Genomic DNA, 16,916 nt, shown 5'->3' with positions numbered 1-16,916 from the left:
TACAGGGTTATTACTACTGGGGGAATTTATACAGGGGGCATTACTACTAGGGCATTACTATTGGGCACAGACAGGGGGCATGACTACTGGAGGCATTAATAATGGGGGCACAACTACAGGAGTATTACTACTGGGGGCATTTACTGTATACAGGGGGCATTACTATTGGGGACACTACCACAGGGGGCATTACTACTGGGGGCACTACTAATGGGAGTAGTGCATAAGGGGCACTACTACTGGGTGCACTGCATAAAGGACACTACTACTGTGGGCTCTGCATATGGGGCACTACCACTGTGGGTACTGACACTACTGGGGGCTCTGCATAAGGTCCCCATTGCGCATACCCCCAGTTCGTAACATTTAATCGGGGACCCCATTTGTTTGTTGCCCAGGGGCCCCCGCAGACCTTAATCTGGCTCTGCACACAGTATGTAGCAGATTGGTCTGTGATAGGATAGTGATGTCACAGATTGAACACAGTGCAGTTACATAGTATGTAGCAGGTACTGTAAGTCTGTGACAAGATAGTAATTTCACAGTGAGCACAGTGCTTTCACACAGTCTATGTAACAGAGTGAACACAGTGCAGTTACACAGTATATAGCAGGTTAGTGTATGATTAGACGATAATGTCATAGTGAGCACAGTGCTGTCTAGGTAACAGGTTAGTCTGTGATTGAATGGTGATGTCAGAGTACTTACAGTCACACCATCTACAAAGCAGGTTAGCATGTGATTGAAGAGTGATATCACAGAGTGAGCACAGTGCAGTCACACAGTATGTAGCAGGTTAGTCTGTGATAGGATAGTGATGTCACAGAGGGAGCACAGTGCAGTCACACAGTATGTATCAGATTGGTCTGCGATAGGTTAGTGATGTCACAGAGGGAGCTCAGTGCAGTCACACAGTATGTAGCAGGTTAGACTGTGATAGGATAGTGATGTCACAGAGGGAGCACAGTGCAGTCACACAGTATGTAGCAGGTTAGTCTGTCATAGGATAGTGATGTCACCAAGAGCACAGTGCTGTCACACAGTCTATGTAACTGTGCAACAGTGTGTGTGGCAGTGTGTGATAGGATAGTGATGTCACAGAGGGAGCACAGTGCTGTCACACCATCTATGTAGCAGGTTAGTGTGTGATTAGATGATGATGTCACAGTGAGCACAGTGCCATCACGCAGTCTGGGTAATAGGTTAGTCTGTGATTGGATGATGATGTTACACAGTAATTACAGTGCAGACACACCATCTATGTAGCAGGCTAGTGTATGATTAGATGATGTCACAGTGAGCACAGTGTTGTCACAGAGTCTGGGTAACAGCTTAGTGCAGTGGTTCCCAAACTTTTTTGAATCACGGCGCCCTAGAGTATCAGCATAGGGCCTGATTCAGACCCACTCGCAAGCGGCTGTCCGCTCGCAAGTGGGTCGATGGTGTGCACTGCGCATGCGCACGACGGCGGGAGCTCCATCGTGCGCATGCGCCAGACGCGACGAGCGAAGGACTTTCCTTCGCTCGTTGTGTCTGATCAAAGGGGGCGTGCTGTCGATGTTGATTGACAGCACGCCCCCTTTGGTGGGCATGCCTCCCTGACGGGGGCGTTCCCAAGGGAACGCCTACCGTCAGAAGCCGGCCCACTGACATCACTAGTGATGTCAGTGGGAGTGATTTTGGCTCTGATAGAGCCAAAATCACTCCGGGCCTTGCGGTTGAAAAACTCAACCGCAGGCTCAGGCTCTCAGTGGCGATGGTCGCGATGGTCAAGACCATCACGGCCATCAAACTGCACGCTCGTATAGGCTGTGGGTGGTGACCCACGGCTATACGAGCGTCCAGGAGGACGCTCCATAATTATGGAGGGCGGCCCTCATTCAGAGCGTGCGCTCTGCTCAGAGCGTACGGCTCTGAATGAGGGCCATTGTTTTCACGGCACCCCTAAGCAAAAAGCTTGTTATTGAGAAATTTTAAAAAAATTTAGTAAAGTGAAGTAAATTGTGCTTACCTGTCATCCGTAGGTTCAGTTACTGTATGTAGTGGTGGACAGGTTTGTGCTTTTGTTTGTCCACATATTTACATTATATTGACCATAAAGAATTTGATTTGATGCTGGCCCACCAGCCTGAGGCACCCCTGCAAGTGTCCCGAGGCACCCCAGGGTGCCACGGCGCACAGTTTGGGAACCACTGGGTTAGTCTGTGATTGGATAGTGATATCAGACAGAATGAGCACAGTGCACCAATGGTTGCGATGATGATCCAAGGCAGCATCTACGGACACTGGGATCGTAGATGCAGCAAGTAGGTGTCTATTTCATACAGACACCACCTGCTGCATTTGCCTATCAGTTGGACGGTATTGCACAGTCACAGAGGCGTATTAAGAGAAGAGGGGGCCCATGTGAAGTCTCCGTCCGGGGACCCCTCCTCTACCCAGCAGCGCACTGAGTGCAGCTGTAGACTCTAGTGATGTGCCAGAGTCTACTGTGCATTTTCCTACTACGCATGCGCAAAACACTGGGCAAATGGCCCTGCGCATTTTGCCGGTGATTTGTAAAGCGCTGCTACAGTCGACGTGGGACTCCGGGGAGGTAAGTATTGAATACATGGGTGCAGGGTGAGCGGTGTGGGCCCCCTTAAACCCAGGATTCTGTGTTCACTGCACACGCTGCACCCATTATAAATACGCCCCTGCACAGCTGCTTCCTTGTGGCTGTGCAATATCGTCCATCTCTGAATCAAGCCCAAAATGCGTCCCATGCTGAGAATACGCACTTGCGTCTGTTTGGAGCTGGATAACTTGGGGGTGCCTGGTACAAGTTGTAAACTGATAATGATGACAACAAACGGCTGCCGCATCTGAATGTCTGAGTCTGTCTAAATCCTTCCCAGTTATACTAATATACTCATAATAATGGTGCAAGCATTTCCTACCATCACTGTGAAGCCACACCTCCTGCGTATTCTGGGGGACCTGCTTCTGTCTGCTAGAGTAAGAAGGCACAATTTGCTTGGTATGCTGAGCTGGACACGTTGGTTTGTGAGCTGCTCTGCACAGGTAGCAAAAATGTGTTTTTTCTTTCAGAGCACATTTTATATATGTAAATAGACGGAAATATTGACTCTGCATAGGCCCCATTGTGTGAGAATAGGTATTACCTGTTATTAGAACGAGACCCCCAGATGCAGCACGTTCTCTCTGAAATCTGTGCGCTGCTAACTTTGAACACCAATAAACCAACAGTGACTTGCATTAGGACTAAAAATGTAGTTTATTAAAGCATTTATGTTCAAATATTTTCTTTTCGTATCAAATATTACAGCTTGAATAATGATATCCAGAAGCCAAAGTTTTGCATTTTCCATGTGAAGTATACAATCAAGATAAAATGAAAAGATGCAGAATTCCAGCATACTGTACATGTAATTGAAAATAACAATTTGACGATAGTCTATAGAAATAATACAGTATAAAACTTTCTTGCTTTAGAATACAGATAAAACACTCTGGATTTAGAAAACTATTTAAACTTACATTCGCTCCTACATACATACATAGAGTAGGTTACTTATCCTTCACTCTTCATTACATTTTTTGTATGCACACCTTAAATATTTAGACTTTGTGAACTGGTTCATTCTTAAAAATTATACCTCCTCAACACCTCCTCCCCCATGACAGACTTCATTTATCTTAATGAGGCATTGGCAGTGTACGAGATTCAGTCAGTCTTTGGAATGTTTGCAGAGACCTATATGGTATCTGACATAGTGATCCCGCCGTCTGTACATAGTGGAGGGCACCATTTTGTGGCAAGAGCTATTATTTACGAGAATGCAGTCTATGAATTCACTAAGAACTAATGACATAACTGATATGCGGTGCTGTCACTGAGTGATGTCACTGGTTACTATTAAACTTGGTGCGTACGCACAGTCAGATAAGCTGTCAGATTTGTACGATAACGATCCTACCGTTATTGTTTAAATCTGACAGCTTCTGACCCTGCAAACAACCAAAGGATGGTCGATGCACGGTCAGGTATGGTCGTTATCGACCATCGTTGGTAGTCCGTGCAAACAGGCATATCTGGTCGATATCGACCAAGTTAGCCTGTTTACTATAGGGACCCGCGATTAACGATTAATCACGGGTCGTTATAGTTGTAAGGGGCTTGCAGCATGTGTTGGATGTTTGATAACGATCATCCAACACATGCAAGACGATCAGATAACGATCGTTATCTGATCGTCCCCCCGTCGTACCGTGTGTACGCACCATTAAACTGATTGGCTGTTGTCCATAAATATTCAGTTCACCAAACGATGGACTCCGGTGTGTGTTTGCTACAGGAGCTGTTTAAATTAAAAAAGCATTCCTTTCAAAATATTTTTTTTCCGTATTACTTTGACATTTCAGAAGAAAACAATAAGCAGAGCTGATTCAGATAGGAAGGACTTGAGCATTACTCAAATCCTATATATGCAAATAACTTGTGGGTAGACTATTGCATACTAACTAATTTAGTGACTATGGAAATATTGAAGCAATAATCTAGAACCAGTTTTAAAAAGATGTGCATGTTTCATACATTTAAATTGTACAAACAATAGACAATGAACTTGACATTCCTAATAATGTACGGTGTTCTATATTCGCTCTATAACTCAGGGTTAGGTGGACTGTGGTACGACAACCTCTGTAGAACTATGTAAGCCAGTAGGTTCAGGTATCCAGAGACTGGCAGGGACATGACAGCTGTAGGGCCACAGGTTGTCTAGTGCTGCTGTTTCTAGCCAAATAGGCCGATAATAGAGCAAGATTTGCAAATTAGAATGGGGAAATATAGAGATTGTGTTTATATACATGATCAAAGGATGGGACCTGATTTCCTGCAACTAATGCTGTGTCGTCTGGTCAGAGCGCCAGGCACGCACAGCTCTCCTGCACGATGAACATGGCATAGAATGGAGGCCAATTAGGTTGTGGGGGTCTCTTGTGTTGGGGACCCTGTAGGTAGTTGCTCCCCAATCCCTCTGACCATAACCCAGCCCTGTTTGAAATATATGTAATATTAAATATATAATGGCACTATCGTATTTATAATAAAACATACTGCAATAACACCAGTGCAAGATACACTAATGAAAGCAGTTGTCTTATTGGGTGCTATGTGCTTTTCTAGCCAATTTTTCCAGTCAGTTGAGAATTTGGGGTATTAAAAAATTCAAAGCTTAAATAAATGAGAACTCCACATTGAAAGGCTGCATTGGTATTCCTACTAACAGCCCTGAATTAGGAGTGCCCGGCTGATTTAAAGTGGCTGAGGTATGGTCTACCATGATATGGGTGTAGCCTGGATTTAGAGCATTAGGTGCGTCTGGATTTAGGGCCTGATTCAGGTTGGATCGCAAGGCTGCGGACACACGCAACCAGGCGATGTTCGCGCTCTGTGCATGCATCACAGTGCATGTGCGCAAGCCGGCCACTGCGATCGGGTATGCGAACACATCGGACATGCAGTGGCACAAAGAAATGATTGACAGGAAGCACTGTTTGGGGGTGGGGAGGAGGGGTGGTCGAAGGAACGCAGGTGTGCCTGTGCATTTGAACGCCATTACAGGGGCATGCATAATTAAGCCCCTGCGATGGCATACGCAGCCAGAGGTCTAGATGGTGACAGGATGTTTTGTAGTCTGTGAGTCAGGGTCAGCTCAACCACAACTGTACGTATGGGTCCAATGATACTTGATGTTACCAATGTTTTCGATGACTTGCGGATGTATGTAATGGAAAGTGGGCGGCTTTATAAGCTGGTGGGCGCCTTGGTATAGTGCTGCGATTGCATTCATTTGCATATTTTCGCAGCGAGCGGGTGCGTGCGATTGCAGACTTGCGATCCATGCTGAATCAGGCCCTTAGAGCATTAGGTGTGTGCTGACTGGGAATTCCAATCAGGTAAATATGCTTTGGGAGCCAGCTTTTCACACTATTATTTCCAGACCACTCATTTTAGAGGGAACTGCAGTTACTGTACATCTAATGTATACACAGTTATTAAAGGACCTGCCCACTAAACCATTTGTTATGAATCATATAATTTGCTGATGCTATTTCTGTGATATTCTTTTTTTTTATACAATTTATTTTTTTTAAACCTAATAACTAATATTCTCTACAGCAGCTTTCCCAATCTGAGCACTGCATCCTGTAGACTAGGGTTGTCAAACATGTGGCCCTCCAGCTGTAGTGGAACTACATCTCCCAGCATGCTCTGCCACAGTTTTGCTATTAGGGCTTGCTAAAACTGTGACAGGGCATGCTGGGATATGTAGTACCACAGCAGCTGAAGGGCCGCATGTTTGACACCCTTGCTGTAGACCATTAAAAGGTTTGTCCAGCTAAAATAAGCGTTTCTCTATGTACTAATGGTGTAAGCAGTTGAGAGGAAGAGCCAGGAAATATCCATCAGCTGACAGAGATCCTGGCCTCTTCCCTGACCCCAAGGGCGGCGACACGTCTCAGTTTCAGGATACGGAGACCATTGCTGCCCCCTCCCCGCCCACAAATGGCAGCAGACTGTCAATCACTGCGCAGTGATTGATCATCGGGACTCTGCGTTCAGCAGTGCACGCTGTGTGCGGGCAAGATTAAGGTAATCTCGCTAACTCCTCCTGTTCCTTGTAATTCATGTAAATAGCAAGGTATTCCTTTCTCCCGGCAGCTGCATGATGTGGTTGCTATGCAGGAGTTTCATCCTACAGTACATTTGACCAGGGCCAGCAGCTCTCACCATTGAGAACTGCAAATAGGAAGAGACTGAAGATTTTCTCTATGGAATGTGCTGTGCTCATATATTGACCTAAAAAGTGCACAATAATTAAAAGTTAACCTTAATTATATAGTTTTCGATTAAGAGTTGTACAGTAAACCTTTCTGGCCACACCCACAGGAATTTGGTCAGCCAACATGATACATTTCATGTACATTTAATAGTTAATGTGTGCGTAGGTAACAAATATTGAAAATGTATCCTAAAGTGGCATACGTATGTTCATCACTGCAATGTTCCCAGTCAGGGAGGGCTGAGAATAGCTAAAGAATACCAGTGACTGCACATTATAACCATTTGCTTGTGGCTAATTAATTTATCCTGTGTGTGGTAATATTGGTCATTCAACAAACAAATTCCAATCACAAACTACCCAATAGTTACATGTGAAGAGTAGTGGACCCCTTAATATTCCCTAGAGTAGCTTTCCCAGTTTATTGATTCCTAAAAGCCTTTTCTTAAGCTCTTTATATTGCTTAAGACACAAATTGTCACACAACAGGGTATGTTTACATTTGTACACAAGACACTTGTGCTTACTAACCGCATGTGTGCTGCGTTACTGCATGCAGTCTGATTTTCTGTAGGTTTCCCCGGCAACAGAGTCTCTATTAATGCCCGCATCGCCAGCATAGACTGCAGGTTCTTGCAGGTGAAAACCGTCTCTTCCGTTTAGTATTATTCAGTAGTTTTATTGAACATTTTGTACATGTTCCATATAAATGAATAAACTTGCAGCAGTGACACCATACTGGAATATAATTTATATATGGCACAGTTGTATTCTATGTACCTGAAGTAATTCTGAAACTTACTTTACTGTCTCTATATCTAGACTTAGGGGTCTATTTACTAAGCAGTGATAGGAGACAGAGTGAAAAGTGATAAGGTGCCAGCCAATCAGCTCCCAACTGTCATTTTTCAAAAACAGCCTGTGAGATGGCAGTTAGGAACTGATTGGCTGGCACCTTATCACTTTTCACTCTGTCTCCTAACACTGCTTAGTAAATAGACCTCTATATAATGTTTTGACATGTCGATTTGTCATAGCAATGCAATTCAGCACATTGTAAGATTTCAGAAAATAAATGGATACCATAATTGCAAAAGCTTTGTTGTATAGCATTATTGCAATACACACGTCATCCCCACATAACACAACACGTTCTTCACTTGTTGTCAGAACTTAAATGTGATAATAGAACAGGTAAGCTCACCACATAGGACTTCACAAAACCTCAGTGGTATTCTAGCATGCACAATACATTCTGCAGGGCAATCTGGGTTTTACACAGAGCTGATATACTTTGGGACATAAAACCATTGTGATTGTAAAGGCACAAAAGGATAAAGTGAAACAAATGTACCAGGCATCCACAATGCCTACACAGTGAGGGTAAATTAAGAAGCACAAAATGCCTGTGGGGCAGAACAGAGGGGGTCATTCAGACCCGGTCGTTTGCGCTCGGACCGGGTCGATGGCCCCCCACAGAACATGCGCACGACGGCGCCGGTGCGTGCTGCGTGAGACCAGCTACTTCCGACAGCGCCGGTCGTAGCGGGTCACGATCCAAAGGGGGCGTGCTGTCGATGTTGATTGACAGCTCGCCCCGTTTGGAAGGCGGGCCGGGGGGGGGGTGGCAGCCCAAACGGGGGGCGTTCCCATGGGAACGCCTACCGTTTGGGGGCGGCCCCACTGACATCACTAGTGATGTCAGTGGAGAGCTTCCGGCTCAGACAGAGCCGAAAGCTCTCCGGGGCTTACGACACAGGAGACCCTACCCTAGGGTCTCGTTGTAAGCCCCGATGGTCGAGACCATCGCGACCATCACCTTAGGCGGTCGTAAAGGCTGTGGGTGTTAACCCACAGCCTTACCACCGCAAAGGAGGACGTCTTGAAAATTCAAGACATCCTCCCCTCATTCAGACCGACCGCACGCTCTGTGCGACCGGCTCTGAATGAGGTCCAAAATCCTCTTTGGCCCTGATTCAGAGCCGCTCGTTCGCGGCAGTACGCTCGTTCCGAGCGATGTTCGCACATCTGCGCATGCATACGGTTTTTAGTACGCATGCGCGAACCAGTCAGTGCGGCCGAAAATCGTTTGTTCGCTATATAGCGAGTGCCTGCTATTTTGATTGACAGAATGAGGCGTATGTGGGTGGTAACAGGGGAAGGTGCTTGAAAACAGGGAGTGGAGATCAGAACGCAGGCGTGCTTAAAGGTCAAAGCGGGCGTTTTATGGGTGTGCATAATTAATACAGCAGCGTCAATGACCACGTCACTTGGTTTTTTTTAACTCAGAACTGCTCGCAAAATAGCGGTTGAAAAAACCAACCACAAGAATAGCGAGCAGTTCATATCCTGTTCGATGTACTCGATTAATCAAATAAATAGCGGACATGACGTATGGTGCGAGCGGCCAGGGGGCGTTTTTATCAAATAAACGAGCGTATGTTTTGCTCGCTTGTTCAGACTTAGAGGTGTGAACAGACTGCAATGTGCGAACGGATCATTTGCATAGCCACCCCTTGTTTTTGAACGAACGAACGCAAATAGCGAACGGCTCTGAATGAGGGCCTTTGTTGGCAAATAGATTTACGCCAAAGTGTATTTGTTCATCGTGAAGCAGAAGTTTGCATTGGATAATGAGAAAAGTCGGGCAGCGTGCCACTGAACCCTCTTGCATTCTTAATACAATGAGGTGCCCAAAACTCTATCCAATATTAAATATGTTGTCTAACAAGTAAAATATATGATATTGCTATGGCTGCACCACGTGCATGTATCCCCTTTGTACGCATTATGTAATTATATTTGCCTTTGCACTGTGTGCTGCTTCTCATCTGTCAGTATCCAAAATTCCTTTTTTATTGCACCTATCCCCAATGGCATTCTCACATTTTGAAGGCAGCCATTTTGTGAAGCTGAACCAATAGCCATCAAAATGGAGGCAATAGATGACTCATGAACATGTGGCACATCTACACATTCTCTGTATCTCACTATATCTTGACAAATTCCATTTGCATTCTCCTGAATATTGATTCAGCCCACAAAATGGCCGCCTTCATTGTGAGGAGGCAGAAGGTACACGTTAACAAATTCCACTATTGTGTGAACTGAAAAACTGGTTATAAAGCAGCCTTCAGTTACATAGTTGTGTGAAATATGTTCATTGTGTACCCTGATACAAATATCCCTACCAAACAGCAAATAAAAATTGTTTATATCCATTGAAAGGCAAGGAGATTGTGCTGTTTTTTTCATTGCTTGAAAGAATAGGATCAAAGTTAATACATTCATAATATGACAATCTTAGTGTATGAGAATTATTCATAACTGCTGAGAAGGCTTTTGAATTACATTTATATTGGTCTTTATATGTACATGTACTTTCAGCTGGTGCATTTAGGTAAAAACAAACTGAATATTCCTCAGTGTGGGCAGCATTACTGTCCCAGCTCTTATAAATCACCTTGTGTAGCTGACATAGCATAGCGGTCTACAATGATGGGCAGAGACTGCTTAATAAGTGCCTAAAAACAACATGTCAACCACCTCAAACAACAGTACATTTTAACATATAAGAATAGAACTATAAAGATAGTAAATAGGGCGCTGTGGTGAGGAGTCTTCCCAGCAGCTGCAAAAAAGGGGAGGTAGTCAGCCTCCTATATGAAAATATAGAAAAGAAAATATGCAGCGCTGATAATAGATGCAGTTTAATATAAATATAAAAACAATACAATCATAGAAATAAAAACATATCAAAATGTATTTTTGTGTGGTAATATTGTGGATCCACTGCGATAGTAGATGGAGGTCCAAATAACAACCTCATAAAGCATGCATAATATCCTATAGGCACTATTGCTGCAGCAATATACTGGATGGGCACTGATGTAATGTCTCGCAAGGTAACTTGGGATATAGTTGTAAATCCAACAATGGGAAAGATTTTACCAGCTTATGTCCAGATGAAACGAGGGTCCCAAAATTAGCGATGGTATCACACCGGCGAACATCCAACGCACGGAAAGACCTCTGAAAGATTGATGCTGGAACCAGGGATGGCGTCCCAAGTTGAGAAAACTCCAATGCAGTTCCTGAATAGTGTCCAAATGATGAGTGCCTGATGGTTCTTCCTATCAGGCACTCATCATTTGGACACTATTCAGGAACTGCATTGGAGTTTTCTCAACTTGGGACGCCATCCCTGGTTCCAGCATCAATCTTTCAGAGGTCTTTCCGTGCGTTGGATGTTCGCCGGTGTGATACCATCGCTAATTTTGGGACCCTCGTTTCATCTGGACATAAGCTGGTAAAATCTTTCCCATTGTTGGATTTACAACTATATCCCAAGTTACCTTGCGAGACATTACATCAGTGCCCATCCAGTATATTGCTGCAGCAATAGTGCCTATAGGATATTATGCATGCTTTATGAGGTTGTTATTTGGACCTCCATCTACTATCGCAGTGGATCCACAATATTACCACACAAAAATACATTTTGATATGTTTTTATTTCTATGATTGTATTGTTTTTATATTTATATTAAACTGCATCTATTATCAGCGCTGCATATTTTCTTTTCTATATTTTAACATATAACAAGGGCTTGCCAGCCCCAGATGCTGTAAGACTACACTGAACCTAAGCATTCCAATTCACAAGCAAACATCATGTGTAAGATTGTATCTCCAGGCCCGGTACAAAAATGACATCACAATGACAGCATAGACATTTCAAATGGATCCATCATGAAGGTGGCTGTTTTGTGGGCTGAGCTAATATTCAGACTAGCAATTCACTAGCAACAGGTCACAATACACGTTCCTAGTGAATTGATAGGAGTACTTCTCATGGGCAGAGTAAAATGGGGGGTGGGGTGGGGGGGCTTGTCCAGGCATTCCTATCAGAATTGCTGAAGGCAAGGTTACACCAGATGGACTATCAAAATAACAGAATAATTTCAAACAAGATGGCAGCCTGCAACACGCTTTAGTGCGGCCTACCACCATATCATGCTGCCTCCCCCTGCTTCCAATCCAGACCTGCACTAGCACTCGTGTATGCCGGGTGGAAGGGGAGGGGAGATGGCAGCTGAGTTTTGAGACACTGATTTGCTAGGGGTTCAGCCTGCCCTGGCCACTTTAGAGGTTGGGAGAATTGGATGGGACACTGGTAATATGGTGCATGCTGTGTATATGACCGGCTGTGGCTGTTTGACGACTCTCTCTGTAACCCTCTCTATAGCAACACCGTCTAGGTTTAATCCAAACGCTACTTTTCCTCTATTGCAGTGATTCCCAACCTCAGTCCTCAAGGCACAATAACAGTCCAGGTTGAGCACAGATGGTTAAATCAAAATAACTGTGGTACTAATTAAGTCACCTCTTCTCAAGTATGGCTACCCTTAAAACCTGTTAGTGTGCCTTGGGAACCGAGGTTGGTTAAAACCGCTCTAGTGGGTGTGTGGTGCCTATGAACCTCTCTCTTTCTCCATTATTCCAAAGTCTAGAACTCCCCTCTAGCGCGTTTATGCGTTTCTGTCTCCCCTTTTGTGTTTATGTGCATCTCTGTCTATCCTTTGTATGTGTCTTGTCCCTTTCACCTCATAACGTGTTCAGGCCCTGGAATCAATAGAGCAGGCACAATTTGTCACTAATACCTGTAAAACTTTAAGCAGCAAGAGTTTGACATTTTTTTTTTAAACACAAATAAATCTCTCAAAGATAATTTGCTAGTAGTTATCTCCCTATATTATTGATGACAAGATGCACTTAATGGGGCTGCCCTATCTTTAGTGCCTTGCCCCACCCTCCCCCAAAGCCTTAATCCTGCAAAATGGCAGCCCCCACTGTTTATAGGTTTTGTATACACTTTACGCTTTACTGTGCAGTTCGGGATTATGACCAGGCCATTTTAAAGCCACTGCTGCTGGTGATTTTGTCTGAATTATTCAATTATCGTTGCACATATAATTCGGACCTCTGGAATAATGCATTTTTTGCTTGTTCAATGGCTGCTGATATGCAGTTTAAAGCGGTTATTGTAGGCTGTATTAATATACACGAAAATGCTAACTATCAATTCAATAGAAACCAGTGACAACAGGCATGAGGCACGAGGCAGCTACCTCCACTCAGCACTTCACTTATGTGACTGGTTCCTACTGAATTTCTAAGTGATAAATTTATATTCTCATATTCTCAGGAATATTGCTCCAGCCCACACAATTGTTGCCACATTGGTATGGAGATGACAAGTTCACTTTATTCCTTTTTTTTGAGGCAATAAACTTTTTTTTATTCAGTTCTTTGGGTTTTATTTTGTGCTTTACGCTCTAACATAGTATGTTATCTGATGAGAATAACTGCAAACTATGGGCCTGATTCAGAGATGCCGATATTTATGCAGATGTGTATAAGCCGCACTGCACGTGTGCAGCGATTGCATTGCGATTACGGACCTACAGAGGATACACTGTGAAAGTGAGTGACAGTCAAACAAAGACGTGTCTGACCGTTTAAACGCTGTTAGATGGGCGTGCATAAGTTAGTCCTTGTGATCTCCTATGCAGCATGAGAGCACGCCATCTTACCCTTGCGGAAGGTCTGACCAGCTGAGTCTGCGGCTGGTCAGACCTGCTGCAAGGGCAAGATGGGCGCTCAATGTGCATCGATATTAACAATATTTACGCGGGTAAGCACTGTGGGCGTCTTTATGCCAGCTGTGCTTTGGCATGCATTGGCATAATTTCGCAGCTGCGTTCCGTGCGAAATCGCATTAGCGGCCATCTTTGAATCAGGTCCTATGTGGGAACCTACAACAAAAGTATCAAGATTTTTCTACTGTGCTGACAGTACTGCAGCCTGTGGTTAGTTCTGTCTGTGACCTGTACACTATGACATCACAAAATCTATACTCCGTTCTCTATATGGCAGGTATCTATGGGCTCTTCACTAATCAGAACCTACAGGCAGCTTCATTATTGAGTCATTTATTGTAGGGCTTTATTTTAAGGTGAAATATGTAGTATTAATATGGAACAGCTTGTAGCATTTCTCATATGTAGGACTCCCATGTGTCAGTTTTCTCTGGACAGAACAGTTTCTATACTTCTTAAACCTTTTAGCACAGGTTGCGTTTTTCCATAATTCAGATTCCTGTTGCACCCATATTAACAGGATAAGTTGGAATAGGTTCTACAACTATTACCTTATTATCCTTCCAGAAGGAAGCATGGAGCAGGGTTTATGGCTTTGCCAAACTTTAGCGAATATAGGTATCCTGATTTTTTAATTGAATATTATGGGAGCTCTATTCACATTTACTTCCTGCTTTCCATAATAAGGAATACTCAGCACAAGAGCCAACATAAGGGATACTCAGCACAAAGCCAACATGAGGGATACTCAGCAAAGGCGCCAACATGAGGGATACTCAGCGCAAAGCGAACATGAGAGACACTCAGCACAGTGTGAACATGAGGGATACTCAGCAAAGGAGCCAACATCAGGGATACTCAGCACAAAGCAAACATGAGGGACACTCAGCACAGGAGCCAACATGAGGGATACTCAGCACAGGAGCCAACATGTGGGATACTCAGCACAGGAGCCAACATGTGGGATACTTAGCACAAAGCCAACATGAGGGATACTCAGCACAGGAGCCAACATAAAAGAGATACTCAGCACAAGAGCCAACATAAGGGATACTCAGCACAAAGCCAACATGAGGGATACTCAGCAAAGGCGCCAACATGAGGGATACTCAGCACAAAGTGAACATGAGGGATACTCAGCACAGGAGCCAACATAAAAGAGATACTCAGCACAGAAGCCAACATGAGGTATACTCAGCACAAAGCGAACATGAGAGACACTCAGCACAGGAGCCAACATAAAAGAGATACTCAGCACAGGAGCCAACATGAGGTATACTCAGCACAAAGCGAACATGAGGGATACTCAGCACAGGAGCCAACATGAGGGATACTTAGCACAAAGCCAACATGAGGGATACTCAGCACAGGAGCCAACATAAAAGAGATACTCAGCACAGGAGCCAACATGAGGTATACTCAGCACAAAGCGAACATGAGGGATACTAAGCACAGGAGCCAACATGAGGTATACTCAGCACAAAGCGAACATGAGGGATACTAAGCACAGGAGCCAACATGAGGGATACTTAGCACAAAGCCAACATGAGGGATACTCAGCACAAGATCCAACATGAGGGATACTCAGCACAGGAGCCAACATGGAGGATACTTAGCACAGGAGCCAACATGACTGATACTCCGCAAAAGAGACAATATGAGGGATACTCAGCACAAGATCCAACATGAGGGATACTCAGCACAAAGCCAACATGAGGGATACTCAGCACAAAGCCAACATGAGGGATACTCAGCACGAGATCCAACATGAGGGATACTCAGCACAGGAGCCAACATGGAGGATACTTAGCACAGGAGCCAACATGACTGATACTCCGCAAAAGAGAAAATATGAGGGATACTCAGCACAAAGCCAACATGAGAACTAATCAGCACAAAGTCAACATGAGGGATTTTTAGCACAAAGCTAACATGAGAACTAATCAGCACAAAGTCAACATGAGGGATTTTTAGCACAAGATCACATAAGAGAAATACTCAGCACAAGAGCCATCATGACTGATACTCAGCACTAGAGACATTAGCAATACTCAGCACAAGAGCCAACATGAGGGATACTCAGCACAAGAGCCAACATGAGGGATACTCAGCACAAGAGCCAACATGAGGGATACTCAGCACAAGAGCCAACATGAGGGATACTCAGCACAAGAGCCAACATGAGTGTTACTCAGCACAAGAGCCAACATGAGGGATACTCAGCACAAGAACCAACATGAGTGATACTCAGCACAAGAGCCAACATGAGTGTTACTCAGCACAAGAGCCAACATGAGTGTTACTCAGCACAAGAGTCAACATGAGTGATACTCAGCACAAGAGTCAACACGAGGGATACCCTGCAAAAAAGCAGCCAACATGAGTGATACTTAGGCACCCTTATTAACACCCCCTAGCACAGGGCCCAATGTGAGTGATTCTCAGTAAATAATTTGAATGCCTAGTACTGGCGCATTGTGAATAATTCCTAGCTTAGTACCCAATCTGTACAATACTAAGTACTACAGCACAGAAACCATTTTGTGAGGTTTACATAAGAAGTATCACGTTGTAAAACCCGGCACTTCTGTTCGTGTTTATGCTTGATATTTAAAAGGCCTGTGCTTTTACCAGCCATGTCTTGCTAGTAAAAGCATTGCCCTTTTACATATCAGGCACGAACAGAAGTGTCTGGGTTTACAACCCGACACTTCGTAATTAAACCCCGGAGTAATCAGAATTACATAGTGGTTACTTAAGTACATTTTAATTCTCTGCCATCTTTGATTATTGGCTGACAGTACAGAAAACCAAAGAGAAGCCTAATACATTTTACTATAAATGTAGAATTTAAGTGAGCCAGAGAATTGGGATGGACAACTTTGCCATTCCATGTATTAGTCTTCATTTATATAGCACCAAGAGCGCTGTACAATCAGAGAAATGTATTCAGGCACATTGGCCCATGCCCCAATAAAGCTTACAATCAAATATCCCTATCCCTGGGACACAAATAGACAGGAAACAGTTGTCCCACCCATACAGTGTTTTTGGACTCTGGGGGGACAGCAGGACACAAAGAGGTAAGCCATACGAACACAGGGAAGACGAAAAAAAATAATTTAGAAACCAGATAGGAATCAAACCCAAAACCCCAGTCATAGGAAACCGTTAAGCAAACCCCTCTGCCTGCCATCAGACTTACGTATTGCTAAACTACATAGCCCAGGTTAAAAAGCCAGCAAAAAACTGAGTATCATGTGTGGTGTAGTTCAGCCACAGCTGGGCTGCTAAAGTATAATTTTTCTTATGTCCGAGGAATAAAAGATATAAGGGTAAAACAGATAAAACTCCTGCTTCTACTCTTCTCTATGACCAAACCAGAAAGCATCCGGTTAATGTG

The sequence above is a fragment of the Taudactylus pleione genome, unplaced genomic scaffold (genome assembly GCF_031769625.1).
Source record: "Taudactylus pleione unplaced genomic scaffold, aTauple2 ptg000201l, whole genome shotgun sequence".
Lineage (NCBI taxonomy): Eukaryota > Metazoa > Chordata > Amphibia > Anura > Myobatrachidae > Taudactylus > Taudactylus pleione.
Note: the sequence above shows the minus strand (reverse complement) of the source record.